The sequence below is a fragment of the Halichoerus grypus genome, chromosome 4 (genome assembly GCF_964656455.1).
Source record: "Halichoerus grypus chromosome 4, mHalGry1.hap1.1, whole genome shotgun sequence".
Lineage (NCBI taxonomy): Eukaryota > Metazoa > Chordata > Mammalia > Carnivora > Phocidae > Halichoerus > Halichoerus grypus.
In genome coordinates, this window is record NC_135715.1 from 71909198 (window position 1) to 71930093 (window position 20896).

The 20896-nt window shown below is 41.1% G+C and overlaps 1 long non-coding RNA gene across 1 annotated transcript in view; it reads right to left on the reverse strand.

Annotated features, from left to right (window-relative positions):
* Window positions 1-2232: 2232 nt before the first annotated feature.
* The window catches only part of LOC144381485 (uncharacterized), a 66677-nt gene continuing 48013 nt past the window's right edge, over window positions 2233-20896 (reverse strand). Inside the window, exon 4 of the long non-coding RNA XR_013446735.1 lies at window positions 2233-2401. This is a non-coding gene — a long non-coding RNA (uncharacterized LOC144381485). The remainder of the gene's footprint in view (window positions 2402-20896) is intronic.

Consider the following 20896-nt stretch of genomic DNA (forward strand, 5'->3'; position numbering starts at 1 on the left):
CAGGTAGTTTATTTGGGAGGTGATCCCAGGGGACAGCAACAAAGAGACCAAGGAAGGAAGAAAACCAACATTAAAGCCCATTATTAAACAACATAAATAATAACAAAATTGCTCATAGAACAGATTGTGGTTGCCAGGGGTGGGGGGTGGGGGGGTGGGGGAAATGGGAAAAACGGATCAAAAGGTACAAACTTCCAGTCATAAAATAAATAAGTCCTGGGCATGTAGTGTACAGCATGATGACTACAGTCAATAATACTGTGTTGTATATTTGAAAGCTGCTAAGAGAGTAGATCTTATAAGTTCTCATCACAAGAAAAATAAGTTGTGTAACTACGTGTGGTGATGAATGTATAATAACTAGATTTATTGTGGTGATCATTTCACAATATATACAAATATTGAATTTTAAAAGATTCATTATAGAGTTAGTCACTGCTCCAGAGGACTTACGCTCAATCTTTCTGGGTTCTTATAAAATGCATCTGAGCTATGTCTCATGGTACCACTCATCGCTCTCATGCTTTCCATTAAGTCCAGTCGATCACAGCATTCCCTTCATGGTGGTGGCCGGCAGTGATCTCTATGAAGATTTAAGACAAGTCAGTTAGTAGAACAAACTACGGTCTCTTCTGTTGCACCTGTTTCCTAGAAGGTCACCGATAATTAGCATCTTCCTCCTCTAATTCCCATTCCAGAGTTTCTTTACTTCTGCTAGGACTTTGACCAGGCTAGGTTGCTTACATGATAGGGTAACCCTGACTTTCCTCCCTAAGGGGCCTGACCCTTAGTTGCTTTGCCCATGTGAAGCCATGACTGCTAGAGTTGCCCCACTTGTTGTTACTGCTGGGCATGAATGCACCAAAAGATGCCCAGGGAATCCCCTGCATCCCAGGCATACTCCCTTGTGCCCGCACTGGGCAGCAATAGTTCTAGCTCCTTGTGATAACCATAATCAGCGTCTCCTGCCAGAACAATAACTCCTTCCCTTACCTGCTGGTCTATTGCCATGAGAATCTCAAAGTGACAAGATGATAGTTGTAGCTTCAAGTTCAGTGGCACCATTGCAGTGAATCAGGACCTCAAATCCCTCCAGGAAGCACAAATGATGAGTGGGTCACTGAAAGTGTTGGTAAGAGGGTCTAGTTCTACTTCTACCACATGGTTCCTGGACTGATGCACTCTGGCTATTGATCACGCAGTACCACCCATAAACCAATCACTTAGCACATGTACCGCTGTGAAAAACTACAAAATGAATGTATGTGTGAGTGTGTGTGAGTGTGAGTGTGTGTGTGTGTGAGTGTGTGTGTGTGTGTGTGTGTGTGTAAGCTATTTTTCTGTTCAGGCTGAGCTGAGAGCTGACTTTGGAAACCAGCCTGGGGGCAGCAGAAGGATGGTGTAAGTGGATCTTGAGGAGTCCAGCATAATTCTGTGAGGCATTTGCCCTAGGTGAAATTTTTACTGGCAATCAAGCAAGCAGAAACTTCTGTCCTCTAGCAAGAGGGAGAGGCTGCTTCTGCCAGTCCAGATGGTTCCAGGAAGTCTGGAGATTCAAAAGACTCAATCTTGCCCATGCAAATATCTCTATCTTAGATCCCAGACCCCACTTGTTTCACAACAGGGTCCGACCTGACATGAGAGACCAGTTGAGCCTATGCCTTCAGTCTCCTCTGTCGCTCTGCCACAATCCTCATAATTATTTTTGTTCCAAACTGCTAAGCACTAAACTTACCACATTTCCCATTCTTGTCCACTGCAGGTCAGAATCCTACTTATTTTGATGCTACTGCATGCCAAAATTGTCATTCTCAATTTAGACTAGCAATGGCGCCCTTATTGCTCTCTGATGAAATAGTGGCCCAGCCCAAATTCCATCCTAAGGATCTGCTCACTTCTAGAATTGCACAGAATCCCCTGAAAGCAAAGCCTGGAGAGGGGGTGGGAGGGAAACTTGTGTCCAGGGAGTTTATTGGGCAAGTGGGGTCCTAAGAATCAGTTATATGGAGAACTGCCAAACACGAAAGGAGAGAAAACTAATAATGAATGCATTACTGAGTTGGCCGCTGCTAAAGGTGAATGGTATTAGATCTTGCCAGGTCTTTCTAAAGAACCTTTTATGGAATGCATCTCAGAAATGTTCTCCTGGAAGAAGAAAGGGAGACTATTTATTTGTTGGCTTTCATTTCCTTTTGGCCAAAGGTGGTCCCATGAGTTTTAACTCACCTGCTCTTCCAGAGTGCACATGTGTGAGAGATGCGATGTTCCTATAGGTACCCCAGGCCATGATGCAAGATGTTCCTTCAGGGAGGAAAACAAGAGATGCCCAAGGCAGAATCAAGGTGAGGTGGTATCTGGTTATATAGAAGTAAAGCTGGCCTAAGCCTCGTGAAACTGGTTGCTGCAATAGCAGGAGCAAATGGTGAGACCAAGAGGATCCAGGAGGTCTACAAGCAGATATTAATTCTATATTTCACAGCAGTTTTAAATATCTGAGCCAGTCCTACCATATATCTGGAAGGGAAACAATCAAACGGGTCTCTGTGAATGCGCCTATCAGGGGGACTAAAGAATTCCCACAGTGTGATGGGAAAAGCACGGAATGTGTCAAAAATCAGAAGGTGTTGTATCCAGTCCGACGCTGGCTATACAACCTAAGCAGGTTACTTAGATTCTGGGAGCCATCTAAAAAGGGGAATAATAACAAATGCATAATCCCCCTTATAGCACAGGAATCAAAGAGATTATGAATATAAAAGCATTTTATACTTTGCAAAGTGCCGTAACAATATAATTTATGATGAGTGTAAATATTAAGGCTTATTCTTGGTGGCCCAGCTGATCTCAGCACCCATCCCCCAAAACCATAACTGTGCTGAGTCCTGGATTTTTGATAAGAAGAAAATGACATAGGATAAATGCTTGAGAGAAGGAAAGAAAAAATAATAAACCAGCTATGATGGTATTCTTTAAAACGAAGCAGATGCATTGCAGTGGTGTGCTCTGTCACGTAAAATGTAACCAGGGGCCAGGATGTGGAAAATTTGGAACCTTGTGCTCTGCTGGTGAGAATGTAAAATGGGGCAGTTGCTCTAGAAAACAGTACGGCAGTTCCTCAAAAAAAAAAAAAAAATAGAATTACCACATGATCATATGATTTAGCAATTCTATTTCCAGGTATATACCCAAAGAGTTGAAAGCAGGGACTGAAAGAGGTATTTGTACACCCTTGTTCATGGCAACAATATTCAAAATAACAAAAAGGTAGAAAGCCCCAAGTATGAATTGACAAATGAATAAACAAAATGTAGTACATACATATAATAGAATATTATTCAGGACTTTAAAAGGAAGGAAATTCTGACACATGCTATAGCATGGAAAAACCTGGAAAATGTTGTAAGTGAAATAAATTAGCCACAAAAGGACAAATACTGTATGGTTCCACCTATAGGAGGTACCTAGAGTAGTCAGATTCATAGGGACAGAGAGTAGAATGGTAGTGGCACCTTCTCTTCTTGTGTTTTCCCCCAAAGTCTGTTTGTCCTCCAATCTGACACTGCTCAAATGATACAAATGGGACAAAAATAATAATTTCTGTCCCTAGACCCAAGATAAATTCCCCCAGGCAATTATATTTGGAATGGCTAAAACAGCAGTAAAATAAGAATGGCTGCAATCCTCTTAATGCTATTTGAATTTCTAATACCTTATGAGTCTCTTGAGAATCTGGAGAGAATAAGCAACTTCATGATCTTGAGTACTCCTCTCCAAAAACATATCATTCCATTTTCGTGGGTGTTCTTTAACATCCTCCAATAAGATCTTATGATATTCTGAATATGGATCTCGAACATCTTTTGTTAGGGCTATTCCTCATGTGGCAGGTTGCCAATCGCCTCCAAAAAATTGCATCCTCCTCCTCATGGGCATAGAGCTGTCCAACAATTCTATTCATTCCAGGAGTAATGGTGCAGCTTCCAGGTAGCTCCTACTTAAGGAAACATTGCTTACCCCAGACTCAGCTTTTCCTCACATTGTATTGACCACAACACTTGATGTGGGAGTGGCCCAGCTTTGATCATTCAGGTGAGTACAAGGCTCTCTGGAAGGACCTGGCAACAAGGTGGAAGGACTGTAGATCTCTAGGTGACCTGTTGAATTAGAGCTGTCCCACCAGCCTAGACAAGCTGCACTTAAAAACCTCTCTCATTTAAGCCATGCTATTTGGGGGTATTTATTATGGTGTGCTATCTTTCTTATACACTGTTAGATTCTGTTTAGAATATTTTATTTAGGATTTTTTACATCTATGCTTAAAAATGAGAATGAACTGTAATTTCCCTTCATTCTAGTGTTCTTTTCTTGTTTTGATGCCATAAAATGCATTAAGAATGTTTCCACTCTTCCCATCCTCTGAAAGAATTTACATCAGATGGAATGATCTGTTTCTGGAAATTTAGTTGAACTCATCTATAAAACCATCTGACTCTCATGTTGCTCTTGTTGGGAAGAATTTTTACTATTGAGTAATTTGATTTCTTTAATATTTTCCTTGTTAATAAGTAATAAGTGCTATTTCAATGCAGTTTTAATTTCCATTTTTTATGTTACTGAAGAGGTTGATCATCTTCCCCTATTTTATTAATTGCAGGTTTCCTATTTTGTGGCTTACCAGTTTATTTCCTTTTCCCATTGTGATCATTTAGCTTAATTTTACTTTCCCTTTCACTGTGGGTAGAATACCATTCCTTACCCCAATGATGTTGTACTTGGCCATATGACTTGCTTTGCCCAACACAGTGTTAGCGGACAAGACATAAGCAAGAGGCTTTATGGCTCAGTTGAAAGAGTATGCAACTCCTGATCTCAGGATCATGAGTTTGAACCCCATGTTGGGTGTAGAGATTACAAAAAAATTAAATAAATAAACTTTCAAAAAATAAAAAAAAATTAAAGACAGGGAGAAACATAAAACTAAAAAGGGGGCTTGGTGTTAATAAAGACAGAAGATTTAAAAAAAAATAAGGACTCAACTTCAAAAGGTTTTAACTGTGCTTGCTCAGATTGGCTGATAATCTTGCACTTTTGTCATCACCATCAGAACCAGCCCTGGGAAATCATTGGTCTTAGAGTGATGACAGACACTTGGAATAGACTTGTACCCAAACTGCATCCTGGAGCTGAGCCCCATGAACTTACACCCTGAAGCAGAGTCACCCAGCCCAGTCCAACCTAAACCAGTCAAACCAGAGTCTGACTTATGCTCGTAGACTTATGTGAGAATAAATGCTATCATTAGCCACTGAGTTTTAAGGGGATTTGTTATGCACTGTTATTGCAGTAACAGCTGACTAACACATCTATTTATTGAGGTGTTAGAGAATGTCTTATCAATTTTTTGTAATTATTACCTTACATAATCTTTATATACAATTATAATTAATATTATACAATCACTAGTTTATTGCTGTAACTATTCCCCCTGTGTTTGTCTAGTATTTTGATGGTGTTTCTTTATTTTACAAAAGGAAACTCTCATTTTTAATTAAATTTTTCCATTTTTTCCTCTGCTAACTTATACTACTTTTGAACCTAAACAGTCTTTCCCAATTCCAAGATTTAATAATCAATTCCACTTTCTGTTTTTCTAAAACTTAAAAGATATGTAGTTCTGTAATCCATGAGTGAGGTATATTAATCATTCCTAGATCCTCTTATTTTTTTTCCTGAGTTCAATGTAATGTAATGTATCTGGGAGCCCTAAAATTAATCCTATTTCTAGTTGGAAAAAAATGTTTAAATTGAAAACTCATTAAGATTATATAATAGTCACCCTTTTAGCTAACATGTTTGTTTTTGCTTTAAATTTTTAATCAAATTAGCATACCAATTTAATGACTCCAATTACTCTGTGTTTAACCAAGCTGAAATTAAGCTTTCATTTGCTGTTCAGTCCCTCTAGACAATTTAAATTCACCACAATGTTCTAATAATCCACATCTCTGTTCCTTACTAACCAAAATAATTTAATGTCTTCCCCCCAAATTTCTGCTAGTTCCAGTTCCTGGCTTATCTTCGGATCCTCTTGTTTGTCCAAGTTGGAATGGAAGGATGCACATTTCATTGTTCGAAAGACCAGAAAAATGTTGTGTGAATAGCACTGCCATATTGAAGGTATCCTGGCGTGAGTGGATGCCTGTCCCTCAGTGATTCTGATTCTCCCAGGTAGGAATTGGTGCCCTTCTCTCTGTAATCCCATAGCAGCATGTTTGTAGGACTTACATTGCAGTGTATTTTCGTTTCCATGTTTATTCATCCCATTTGACTGTGAGTCCTCCATTGGCAGTTACTCACTGCTAGTTTTTCTAGCTCCTCTCTTGGTATGTGGCTCATAGAAGATGCTCAGTAAATGTTGGTTGATCGATCAATAGACTAGAAGGTTGCCCTGAGGGACACTAGCGGCGTGACAGTGGGCTGCCTATTTGGTTAGCTTCTTTTCTCTTTCCTTTCTCAGTTAGGCCATGACCAAGATTTAATTCATTCAAAATCTTGTACCAGGTCATTCTTTTGTATCTTTCACTCTAGGTAGTTTCTGGAGGGCGCAAATACCACCACCTAAGAGATGGGAAAGTGGGAATAAAATACATTATCCCCAGTTTCTAAACTAAGTTATTCCAGCAATGCGATAAGAAAGAGCATCGAACTGGGGCTAAGGGGACTCAGGGTCTAAGTCCAGTTCTTCTCCTGAACACCCAGCTTAGGGCAGGTCACTTCATTCCTCGGGTCTATAATTTTGCCATCTCTAACTTGTAACGTGCCATCGCATTACACAATCTGTTACATCCTTACTAGTAGTTCTCTGAAAAACTAATCAGGATTAGAGTCATTTCTTAGGGAGTCACATTGCATAGCAGAAGACACGGGGCTTTGGAGTTAGATAGCTCTGGCACGGACCCCAGATTGTCAGTTACTAGGTTGACAGTCTTGAGTAAGTTCTTTAACCCCAGTGAAGCTCAGTGTTCTGTGGGAAGTAGAATACCCCTCTTGCAAAGTGACTGTGAAATTTAAATGAGAGAAGTCAGACGAAGTTTGCGCCACAGTGCAATGTGGAGGAGTCTAGATGGGGCCCTCAGTTGTGTTGATGACATCCGGCCTTACACACAGGACACAGAGGGTGACCACCGTGCACTTATGCTCCACATACATCTCTCCCTCTCTCTCTCTCTCTCTCTCACACACACACATACACACAGAGTAAAATAGCTGAAGACAACAGGGGTCCACCAATTTTAACAGTGATCTTTCTTATGGTTTTGGTACCATCATTGCCAAAAAGAGAGTCTATCTTAGAAGCGGTGACTTAATGGCTAAATATTAAATTCTTGATGTATTGCAAACATTAAAGAAATATTCCCTAGGTAATTCTCCCTATGTCCAATGGAATGAAAAATTGCCAGATATGCAGAACTTGGAAATTGGAGTGATTAGGTTCTTTAAATTCTGAACAAAGGTACTATTAATGTGTAGGTCCATTCCAACAATTTTTTTAATTGTAAGGAATATTTCATACACAGTAAGTAATATTACATGATGGCACAATAAAATAGAATCACCCACTGTTCAAAATGTGATTTCTGCTGTACTTTACATCTCACACCCGGATACTAAGGTTTTGTGATAGCTGTTTTTCAAACAAAACTCACCCACCTATAAGGTAGTTCACTGGGCAATTGACTAAAACCCGCAACAGGCTTCAAAAGCCCAGAGGGAGAACATCAATGATTATTTTAACTATTGTTTCGAAGGGGTTTTTAATTTCTTGATTTAGAAGCGTTTTCTTCACAGATTTTGAGGTAGAGCTAATGCCTAGTTTGCCCAGCAGAGGGCAACAGGACACACAGGAACGCAGCAAGATGTTTACTGGGTTTTAAAACAAGGTCCTAGCATAGGGGGATGACACTCTGTTCCTGACCGAGAAGCGCACTAGGGGCCACTGCAAAATGAAAATAGGGATCCTTTGTTCAAAGACCAGGAAGAAAGCTTTTCCTTTCTTCTGCAGTCTCTCTACCTGTCCTCTTGTGTTTTTTTATTTAATATCAGCTCCCTCAGGCCCAGGGATACTGAGACCCTCCTCACCCCCACCTGTGACAGGCAGAGGGTGCAGCCTGGCCCCTACCGGCCCCTACCACCAGGCTAGGGCCCAGATGAGGGTCGCTGGGTGACCCACACCCAACCTAGAGTGGCAAGAGGCAGGACCGCTCCCAGCCCCCGGCGCAGGTACCACTGGCCCATGGACTTCACTCAAAGACCACAAACACAAACATAAAACTATTTAGCATTTCAAGAAGACTAGCACGGGTCCTGGTCACATACCTGTCTGGGGCACTGTCTACTCTCTGGGTCCAGCCAACGCTAACAACCTAGGGACCCCTAAATCTAGACTGTGCTGTTACCTGTGTGCTTTCCAGCAAAGGGGCAACAGCTCCCCCATGATCCTTCCACCATCAGAACAGAAACCGCCACTAATGCCCAATCTTTTTGCCTCCTCATTCCAGCCACATTGGTCTCCTTGATCTTTCTTGAAAACCCTAGCTTCCTCTCCCCTCGGGACCTTTGTCCTTAACTTCCACCCCCCACCACCCCCCATGGACTGCTCTTGCCCCAGACTGGGGACACCCTCCCCGCTTCATTCAGAACTCAGTTCAGATGTCACCTTATCAGGGAAGCCTTCCCCAGCTAAAAGAGCAACCCCCCTCCCCAGGTGGGTCTGATCTCTTAACCAACTTTATTTTTCCTCAGAGCACTATCACCAACACCTGATGTATTATATATTGTCTGACTAGAATTCCCCAGGAGCAGGATTTTTGTGGGGATTTTGGTCCATGACTGTGTCTCCAGCTGCCAGCATGGGTAAACAGTCAAATATTGAAATGAGAATAAATGTCTTGACAACCCCCTGTCTGGTGGCAGCAATGCCCACTGATGAGATGAAAGTAAAAACCAAACAGCAACCTGGGCAGGTCCTGCGGGATGTACCTGTCAGATCAGCAGATGGGATGGGAAAGAAGATCCCTTTACCTGTATGCAGATTTGCTCTGAAAGAATGCCGACTTTGCGTTGTACCTTTGTATTTTCCCATCGCCAAATCTGTGACATCTTTATGACACCCTTGGAGAGTAACTGCTTCATTCCATTTACAGGTGAAATAAATATGGCCCACAGAAGTAAAGAATCTTACCTAAAGTCACACAACTCCTAGTGGCAGAGCCAAATCTAGAAGACCAGAACCCAAGACTCTTGACTTTTATTCTTGGGCTCTTTTCCAACATCAAGCTGTTCTGAACATGTTCCCAACCTGAACTTGTCATTCTATCCCAGGGTCAGGAGGCTAGACCTACTGCCCCTAGGAACTCTACTTACAGCCCAAAGCACCTTGGGGATCTGACTCAGCTTGTTTGCAGAAAGTGGTCAGCTTGGCCTTGGATTCAGTTCAGGGTCAACATATCAACAATTCTTTATTAATAAGCCCAAGCATATGATGTTTCTAAGCAACTGCAAATCGAATGTCAAGAGAAAATACAGGGGAGTGCATTATGTGTTGTGAAATATTGCAATAGACAGGCATAGTCTAGATTTTGTGATTCTAAGTGTTTGCTTCCTAAATGATCACTGATCTCTGGCCGCTGGGGAGGTCATTGTCTGGCCCTGAGCGGGGACTTGTTCCAGCCCCATATACTTCAGCTAATTAACCACAACTACATTTCACATGAGGGTTCCCTTTGTGGTGAACTTTAATATTCAGCAGGAGAACAGACACTCTTTATTCCTTTAACTGTGTTTTCCTAATTAAATTGCAAATAGTAATTGCTTCTTATTCTTGAAGGAAGATCTTAGATTTCATTATTGAGTTCCTATGCTCACACTTTATCTTAACTATTTTTAAAACCTTGGCACAACTAAGTAACCAAATAGACCTTAGACCACAGACATATTTTGGATAAATATAAAATTTCCTGTTTGACAATAATCCTCACAATATGGTTATCTAATAGTGTTTGATGTATAATTATTATAAAAGGGACAAGAATAATACACTTCAGTGTAACGAGACAAAACGAAACGTACTGTACCCTTACCTATAAACCGCTGTTTTTTGTTTCCTAATCTTTAAAATGGAAGAAATTTCATCTACTCTTCTCTACTTAAAAAAAAGATGATGAAGATTAATTTAACACTCTTGGAATAAACAAAAATATCATAGAATAAATTCTGGCAAGTAAAGGTACCATATTAATATTATTATTTACAATGTAGCTCTCTCATAAGAGATGATGAGATTTGTAGAATGTAGAATTTTAAAACTGGAGGAGCCCCCAGAGGTGATCTGGCTCAAATTCATTTTATAGAAGGATAAACAAAAGTTCAGGGATAGCAGATTATATGTATTTTAAAGTTTTCCTTTGATAGACTAAGATTTTTTGTTTTATTGATTTTTTTTTTTTTTACATCTCAGGTTTTTATTTCAATTCTAGTTAATGTATAGTGTAATTTAGTTTCAGGTGTAAGATTTAGTGATTCATCACTTACAAGCAAAGCACAGTGCTCATCCTGCCAAGTGCCCTCCTTAATGCCCACCCCCATCTAGCCCATCCCCCACCCAACTCCCTCCATCAACCCTGTTTGTTCTCTATAGTTAAGAGTCTCTTATGGTTTGCCTCCCTTTCTTTCTTTTTTTTTTTTTTCACTTTCTTCTATGTTCATCTGTTTTGTTTCTTACATTCCACATATGAGTAAAATCAGACAGTATTTGTCTTTCTCTGATTGACTTATAGTGTGGTATATATATATATATATATATACCACAACTTCTTTATCCATTCATCAGTCGATGGACACGTGGGCTCTTTCCATAGTTTGGCTATTGTTGATAGTACCGCTATAAACATCGGAGTGCTTATGCCCCTTCAAATCAATATTTTTGTATCCTTTGGGTAAATATCTAGTAGTACAATTGCTGGGTCATAGGGTAATTATATGTCTAACTTTTGAGAACCCTCCATACTGTTTTCCAGAGTGGCTGCACCAGTTTTCATTCCCAACAGATTAAGATTTTATAATAAAGTATCATTAAAGAGGGAATGAACCTTGCTATTTAACTCATTTAGAACACATCACAAGGATGAGACAACTAACATCTCTTTTAGGGGCTCGAGACTATTACAGCAGCTTCTTTAATTATTCTTCATAGACCAGGCTTTCTAGATCCTTTGCCATCCTGATTGCCCTTGATACATTTTTAATTGTCAGTACCCTTCTCAAAATCCTAAATCCTCAGTCCCATTTTCACCCCATAGGGACTGTGGGGTTGGCAAACCCTTGACACCTAGGTGGATCTAACAATGCAAACCAAAAGCACATCCATTTTTGGAACCCCTGCATGAGCTAAAACCCCTAGGCCTCACCTAGGTAACCTGCTTTACAACCAGGCACATCTGTTCTTCTTGTCTGCTTGGTACCCATCTCTCCCACTTCTGCAACAGCACCCCAGTTTTCCTTGGGGGAGTTACCACTCTCCTCATTGGAGAGAACCCTGGAGAGACTGTCAATCCAGGTGGCCAGCCCTCCCCTGGCCAAGACGTGGGCATGTGACTCAAGCTGGACCGGCCAGCCACCTTCTCTCTGGCATTTTGACCCAGAACGAGACACCAGCAGGAGCTGATTGAGTTGAGTGGGGATGCGGGAAAGACACTTCTAGTTTCCTAGATCCTCCAAGTGATTCTGTTTGGGAGCTCCCAAACCTTGGTTCTTCAGCCTTTTCTTCTATTCTATGAGTAGCCCCATGTGTACCCGGTAAAATCCTTCTTTTGCCTTTGGTGAAAACAAAGTCGATTTCTGTTGCAATGAACCAAAATTTCTACCTGGTACACCTGGCCTCCGGGCTACTTTCTGCTTTGTTTCCCTGTGTGTTTTCTGCCCTTCATCCTCTTCTATCAGAGAAGGGATTGTGTCTGCCCTGCTCATTGCTGGAGCTCCAGAACCGAGAATTGTGTCCATAACATGGGACGCTCTCAAGAAATAGATGTTGGATGCATGACTGATACACAATTCCCTAAATAATCCAGTTGTCAAATCCAAGTATCTTGGGATGAGAAACCAAAGAAACAGGATTTTTTTCAGATAGTTTTTTTCTTTATAAACATGAATTCATAAAAGAAAGGGGGGAAAGAGTATTTAAGGGTCTGTAAGAGAGTACTTAAGAGCTGGTCCTCACCAACTAAATGCAAGTCCTGTTTTCTGCCAAGTTAGCCTCAGATCTGAGCGGCTGGGCAAAGGGTGGAGCAGACCTTGGGACTGAGTGGATGGTTCAGCTCATTGTGCCTTGGAGGAACTGGGCCCTGAGGGGGGCTGCAGCTGTTGTGGCCACAGGCCCCGCCCCTCCCATCCCCATAAGCCAGGGTGAAAGTGGCTCAGCAGAAATAATCCATATAGAAATGGCTTTGCATTTCTGAACTTGCTTTGTAACCCATGGTGATTTTACTATGGGCCTAGAGCCAGTCTTGTTTAAAATGAATGAGAAGAAACAGTAAGAAAGGAAAGGATTGTGGTGACCGGTGTTTGCAGACGAAGATAATTAGATAAATACGGAAGATACAGGCACAGTAAGGAGATGCTCACAGACTTCCTGCCTGCTGATATGATACACACAAAATGGGAATTGGTAGTGCATTGGAGGCCTTTAAAGGATTATAGAGAGGATATAGAGTAAAGCCCTATATTAAAGAAAAAGGGTCAATGGGCTCTTACATCTCGCAGAGGCCTTACCAGACATGCCCATTGATAATGGCCAATGTGAAGTGAATATCTGTTGTGCCCCAGACTTGGACTACGCTGGGTAATTTGCATGCATTTTCTTATGTGTCTGCACAATCTTCTGGGATGGATACTACCACAATCTCCCATTTTGCAAGTTGTGAAAGTGGAGTTTAGAGAGGTGCTCAAGGCCACACAGCTAGAAAGATTTTAACTGGATAGCAAGAGATGCTAGTCTGGAGAAAGGGATAAAGGAGAGAGGCTAGTGAGTCCATATATCAGCCCACATTATGGGTGTGAAGGAGAAGTTTCTGGAAAAGATTAGGCAAGGAGAAAACCAGCGTGGAGTCTAACCGGATTCAAACTGCCCAGCTTTAGTGGGGCCATGGATGTGTCCTGAGCCCTCCCAAGGGGCGGCTGCTGCTCATTTACCACCCCATTCCCTCTCTGTCGGTTGCTTCCAAACCATTCCCCATCCACCCTCAACCAATAACACCTGCCATCCCTCTGTAGTGGATTAATCTAAGAAACTGCCATGATTTCTATGGGTATTTCACTAAAAAAGAACAAGAAGTGTTTATTTCAACCTGTTCTCAGAAAGCAATCATGCCTCTGAGTCTTGGAAACTTGACTTTACTCTTGACCCAGAGAAGCAAGAACAGGTCTTTGGAGGAGCCCTAAGTTTTAAGGAAGAGGGGCATGACCCCTCCAGCCCCATGAAGAGCTAGATCCTCTAAAGAGAGAGTCTCAAAATGCTGTCCCCTAGAAAAAATCATTATTTTGACCCTTTCAGTAGTTCCAGAAGGTCAAATGTATTTTCATAATAATATGATGTTCTTTGTCTTTTTCACTTTCATGCTCTCAACATTGTACATGGAGCTGTCCAGAGGCTACCTTATGTGTGATATCACAACAGATCAAATGCAGAAGCAGACGTGAGAATCCAGATATTAACGTGATTTACAAAAATGTAAAAAAAAAAAAAAAGTATTCTTCTTATTAAGCTTTTATGCTTTGGAAAATATTAATTTTACACAAAACAACTGTGACTTATTTCCATGTATAATGGGCTTATTAATATTTTTAATAAATTAATAAAAATTTTGAAACTTTCTCAGTTTTAATTTCTGGCATAGTAAATATTGATCACTATAACCTCCACAAACAAAAGCTCTTTGGAGTGCTCCATAACCTGTAAAGCAGATGTGATGAATTCCAGGAGGGTAGGAAGGCTGAGCCCTGCTTCCACATGTCCTGGATATGGCTGGACCTACATCAAGGTGAGTGGATGTCTGTGGAGGCTGGAGACTAAATCCACAAGGCTCAGGATCACCAGGGAGGGTCTGCTGTGGTTGAACAGCCACCAGTGGACAGGCCCACTGGGCACCATGGGCACCACTCTAGCCCACCTGAGTAGCACAGCTAGGTTGGACATCCACATTGTGCAATCACAATGTGGAATATAATGGCAGCCAGTATCCTACACCCTGAGACCATGTAAACCTTGGAATTCTGTTAAAGAACTCAGTACAGGAGGGTATGATGAGCCCCAATAATTACCAACATCGACTATGCCACCAACCAGGAAGTGGGGACTTGGAGCCAGATTTGATTTGTCATAAAACAAAAAAGCCACGTTTTGTGTACCTGAACATCATGAAACAAATTCTTATCTACTGCACACTTTCTTTCCACATTGCTGTTATCTTCCAAACTTCCTGTCTTGCTTCATCATTTATTGAAGACTCCACAATCTGGCTCAGTCTTCCTTTCTGTTTCTAGGCTGAAGAAATGAAACATCTTTGAGAAGGACCATAAAAACCTATGTCTTTTAGTGCCTTGACCTCCTATCAGCAGCAAGCTTCTCCTCGGTGGCCCATCCACTCCCTCCCTCAGCCATGACCTGGACCTACCCGTCCCCTGGAATCCTAGCTCCAGCATCCATGTTATGACCACACCCTCATTCTCCCAGCTGGATCACCCAGTTACTTCCTCCTCGGCATCAGTTCTTCCCCTTTGTCCAGCCCTCTAGCACCTTCACCCTTCTCCCTCACCCCTATCTACCTCTCCTGTGAACACTCCCTACCTAGCTTAGACCCAACATTTCACCCTGTCAAACATCTCTTGGCATTCTCAACAGGCTCACCTCATCGTCCCTCCATCACACCTACCTGATAAAAACCAAGCCCTGGATGACTCCAACTATTGGCCTTCTTCATGCTTTTAAGCACCAAGGAAGAAAACCACACAACCTTACAGATTATACTAGAAAAATTCACAGTATCTGACCCAAACAAGGCTCACAGCCTTTCCAGCCAGTTCTGCCAAGTTGCTTTAGTGGATTCTCCTCTCATCTTCCACACTGGCTACTTCAAGCCCCCTCCTCTTTCCTCAAACCACTAACTCTACCACTGTCCTCTTCACTCTTGGGTGATGACCTGGCCTCTCACTTTTCAGAAAAAATAAAAGATACTAGAAAAGAATCTCATAAACTTTCTGCACCACTCCCACAGACTTAGTTCCAATCATATCCACCTATTTTCTTCAGTTATAGTAGAGAAGATCTTCTATTGTTTGAAATCCCATCTCTTCTTTCCTCACAGACACAACTCCATCAGTCACCCCCTCTCTGTGCTACATCTTCAGCCTCTACCTCCACCAACACATAAATCTCCTCAGTATCTGAAAATAAAGAGAAAGGAAACCTCTCCTAAGCCACACCTTCCTCCAGCCATTTTACCGTCTTTCTCTTTGTCACTTGTCTGTACTCCTCCTCCTTTATACTATACTCTTCAGTAAATCATAATCTGGCTGAAAGCCAACAGATGCCTATATCAATTACAAGTCTTTACGTTCAAGTAAGAGAAACCTAACTGCCTTAGGCAGACAAGGAATCATTAAGAAAGAAATAGAGCAGGAATCATCAGGATCTTGGATGACCAGGGTCAGAAGAAATGCAGAAACCAGGACAGCCCTAGGGGTTTGGTAGTAACAACTATTCAACAGCCTGGTCAGAGCCCCACTTTTGAAGTGAATGAACTTTGGACGCATTTCCCATTCTTGTACCTCTGCTTTAAGATCCCAAGTCCCAGGAGACTACACAGAATGCACACAATGGTGAAGGAAGTTCTCTAAAAGGAAATGAAGGTGTTATAATAAAAATAAGGGTGAAAGGATACTGGGTGGCAAAAACAAAAAACAAATGTCCACTACAACTATTTTCGAGATTTTTTAGTTGACATCTTTGCAGTAGTGAACACCGCTTGTTCATGGTTAGGAAACTCAAATGTGAGTTCCATGAGGACAGTATCTCCAGAATCTTGGACCGGACTTACTATATAGAATGCACTTAATAACTATTTGTTGAACGTTGACCACTCATCCTCTTGAAATCCTTTCTCCCTTGGCTTCCATGATATCATGCTTTCCTGATTTTTCTCTGAGTTAGTCTCCTAGGACTGATGTGACAAATTACAACAAACCAGGTGACTTTAAACAACAGAGATTTATTCTCTCACAGTCTAGAAGCCAAAAATCTGAAATTGAGGTGTCAGCAGGGCCATGCTCCCTCTGGGCTCTAGGGGAGAATTTTTCCTGGCCTCTTCCAGCTTCTGGTGGCTCCAGGCATTCCTTGGCTTGTGGCCACATCACTCCCCTCTCTGCCCCCATCTTCACATCATCTTCTCTGCATGTATATAATCTCCTTCTGCCTCTTTCTTATAAAGACACTTGCAATGGCATTTTGCACTCATGCAGAAAATCCAGAATAATCTCCTCAGCTCAATATTCTTAACACCCTCCTACCTCTCTGGCCATTCCTCAGCCTTGTATGCAAGCTCCTTTGCCTGAACCTGAAATTTTGGTTCTCCCAAGAATTCTGTTGAGCCCCATTTTTTCTCATTCCACACATTCTTTCTGGTAAATCTCATCCCCCCCCCCAAGATCTCGATTACCAACTACACATTGATGATTTTTAAATCAATATTCTTAGATCAGAAATTTTTCCTGAAAACTAAACCTATATAGCCAACTATTAGAAAATTCTGCTTAAAAGAGAGAGCCTAAAAGCAACATAGACCAGAAAGGAACACAGACAATATACGGTAACAGTCACCTTACAGTCAATACAATAGCACTAAATTCATCTTTCAATAGTTACCCTGAATATAAATGGGCTAAATGCCCCAATCAAAAGACACAGGCTATCAGATTGGATTAAAAAACAAGACCCATCGATATGCTGTCTGCAAGAGACTCATTTTAGACCCAAAGACACCCCCAGATTGAAAGTCAGAGGGTGGAAAACCATTTACCATGCTAATGGACACCAAAAGAAAGCTGGGGTGGCAATCCTTATATCAGACAAATTAGATTTTAAACCAAAGACTGTAATAACAGATGAGGAAGGACACTATATCCTACTTAAAGGGTCTATCCAACAAGAAGATCTAGCAATTGTAAATATCTATGGCCCTAACATGGGAGCAACCACTTATAGAAGCCAATTAATAACAAAAGCAAAGAAACACATTGACAACAATACAATAATAGTGGGGGACTTTAACACCCCCCTCACTGAAATGGACAGATCATCTAAGCAAAAGATCAACAAGGAAATAAAGACTTTAAATGACACACTGGACCTAATGGACTTCACAGATATATTCAGAACTTTCCATCCCAAAGCAACGGAATACACATTCTTCTCTAGTGCCCATGGAACATTCTCCAGAATTGATCACATCCTAGGTCATAAATCAGGTCTCAACCAGTACCAAAAGATTGGGATCATTCCCTGTCTATTTTCAGACCACAATGCTTTAAAATTAGAACTCAACCACAAGAGGAAAGTCAGAAAGAACTCAAATACATGGAGGCTAAAGAGCATCCTGCTAAAGAATGAATGGGTCAACCAGGAAATTAAAGAAGAATTAAAAAAATTCATGGAAACCAATGAAAATGAAAACACAAGTATTCAAAATCTTTGGGATGCAGCAAAGGCAGTCCTAAGAGGAAAGTATATAGCAATACAAGCCTTTCTCAAGAAACAAGAAAGGTCTCAAATACATAACCTAACTCTACACCTAAAGGAGCTAGAGAAAAAACAGCAAATAAAGCCTAAACCCAGCAGGAGAAGAGAAGTAATAAAGATCAGAGCAGAAATCAATGAAATAGAAACCAAAAGAACACTAGAACAGATCAACGAAACTAGGAGCTGCTTCTTTGAAAGAATTAACAAGATTGATAAACCCCTGGCCAGACTTATCAAAAAGAAAAGAGAAATGACCCAAATCAACAAAATCATGAATGAAAGAGGAGAGATCACAACCAACACCAAAGAAATACAAACAATTATAAGAACATATTATGAGCAACTCTATGCCAGCAAATTAGATAACCTGGAAGAAATGGATGCATTCCTAGAGATGTATCAACTACCAAAACTGAACCAGGAAGAAATAGAAAGAAAACCTGAACAGACCTATAACCACTAAGGAAATTGAAGCAGTCATCAAAAATCTCCCAACAAACAAAAGCCCAGGGCCAGATGGCTTCCCAGGGGAATTCTACCAAACATTTAAAGAAGAATTAATACCTATTCTTCTGAAACTGTTCCAAAAAATAGAAATGGAAGGAAAACTTCCCAACTCGTTTTATGAGGCCACCACTACCTTGATCCCCAAACCAGACAAAGACCCCATCAAAAAGGAGAATTACAGACCAATATCCTTGATGAACATGGATGCAAAAATTCTCACCAAAATACTAGCCAGTAGGATCCAACAGGACATTAAAAGGATTATTCACCACAACCAAGTGGGATTTATCCCTGGGCTGCAAGGTTGGTTCAACATCCGCAAATCAATCAATGTGATACAATACATTAACAAAAGAAAGAACAAGAATCATATGATCCTCTCAATAGATGCAGAAAAAGCATTTGACAAATTACAGCATCCTTTCTTGATCAAAACTCTTCAGAGTATAGGGATAGAGGGTACATACCTCAATATCATAAAAGCCATCTATGAAAAACCTATAGCGACTATCATTCTCAATGGGGAAAAACTGAGAGCTTTCCCCCTAAGGTCAGGAACGCGGCAGGGATGTTCACTATCACCACTGCTATTCAACATAGTATTAGAAGTCCTAGCCACAGCAATCAGACAACAAAAAGAAATAAAAGGCATCCAAATCAGCAAAGAAGAAGTCAAACTCTCACTGTTTGCAGATGATATGATACTTTATGTGGAAAACCCAAAAGACTCCACCCCAAAACTGCTAGAACTCATACAGGAATTCAGTAAGTGGCAGGACATAAAATCAATGCACAGAAATCAGTGCCATTCCTATACACCAACAACAAGACAGAAGAAAGAGAAATTAAGGAGTCGATCCCATTTACAATTGCACCCAAAACCATAAGATACCTAGGAATAAATCTAACCAATGAGGCAAAGGATCTGTACTCAGAAAACTATAAAATACTCATGAAAGAAATTGAGGAAGACACAAAGAAATGGAAAAACGTTCCATGCTCATGGATTGGAAGAACAAATATTGTGAAGATGTCAATGCTACCTAGAGCAATCTACACGTTCAATGCAATCCCCATCAAAATACCATCCACTTTTTTCAAAGAAATGGAACAAATAATCCTAAAATTTGTATGGAACCAGAAAAGACCCCGCATAGCCAGAGGAATGTTGAAAAAGAAAAGCAAAGCTGGCGGCATCACAATTCCGGACTTCCAGCTCTATTACAAAGCTGTCATCATCAAGACAGTATGGTACTGGCACAAAAACAGACACATAGATCAATGGAACAGAATAGAGAGCCCAGAAATGGACCCTCAACTCTATGGTCAACTAATCTTTGACAAAGCAGAAAAGAATGTCCAATGGAAAAAAGACAGTCTCTTCAACAAATGGTGTTGGGAAAATTGGACAGCCACATGCAGAAGAATGAAACTGGACCATTTCCTTACACCACACACAAAAATAAACTCAAAATGGTTGAAAGACCTCAATGTGAGACAGGAGTCCATCAAAATCCTAACAGAGAACACAGGCAGCAACCTCTTCGACCTCAGCCGCAGCAACTTCTTCCTAGAAACATCGCCAAAGGCAAGGGAAGTAAGGGCAAAAATGAACTATTGGGACTTCATCAAGATAAAAAGCTTTTGTACAGCAAAAGAAACAGTCAACAAAACCAAAAGACAACCAACACAATGGGAGAAGATATTTGCAAATGACATATCAGATAAAGGGCTAGTATCCAAAATCTATAAAGAACTTATCAAACTCAACACCCAAAGAACAAATGATCCAATCAAGAAATGGGCAGAAGACATGAACAGACATTTTTCCAAAGAAGACATCCAAATGGCCAACAGACACATGCAAAAGTGCTCAACATCACTCGGCATCAAGGAAATCCAAATCAAAACCTCAATGAGATACCACCTCACACCAGTCAGAGTGGCTAAAATTAACAAGTCAGGAAACAACAGATGTTGGCGGGGATGCAGAGAAAGGGGAACCCTCCTACACTGTTGGTGGGAATGCAAGCTGGTGCAACCACTCTGGAAAACAGTATGGAGATTCCTCAAAAAGTTGAAAACAGAGCTACCATATGATCCAGCAATTGCACTACTGGGTATTTACCCCAAAGATACAAATGTAGGGATCCGAAGGAGTACGTGCACCCCAATGTTTATAGCAGCAATATCCATAATAGCCAAACTGTGGAAAGAGCCAAGATATCCATTGATAGATGAATGGATAAAGAAGATGTGGTATGTATGTAAATGGAATATTATGCAGCCATCAAAAGGAATGAGATCTTGCCATTTGCAACGATGTGGATGGAACTGGAGGGTGTTATACTGAGCGAAATAAGTCAATCAGAGAAAGACATGTATCATATGACCTCACTGATATGAGGAATTCTTAATCTCAGGAAACAAACTGAGGGTTGCTGGAGTGGGGGGTGGGGTGGGAGGGATGGGGTGACTGGGTGATAGACACTGGGGAGGGTATGTGCTCTGGTAAGCGCTGTGAATTGTGCAAGACTGTTGAAT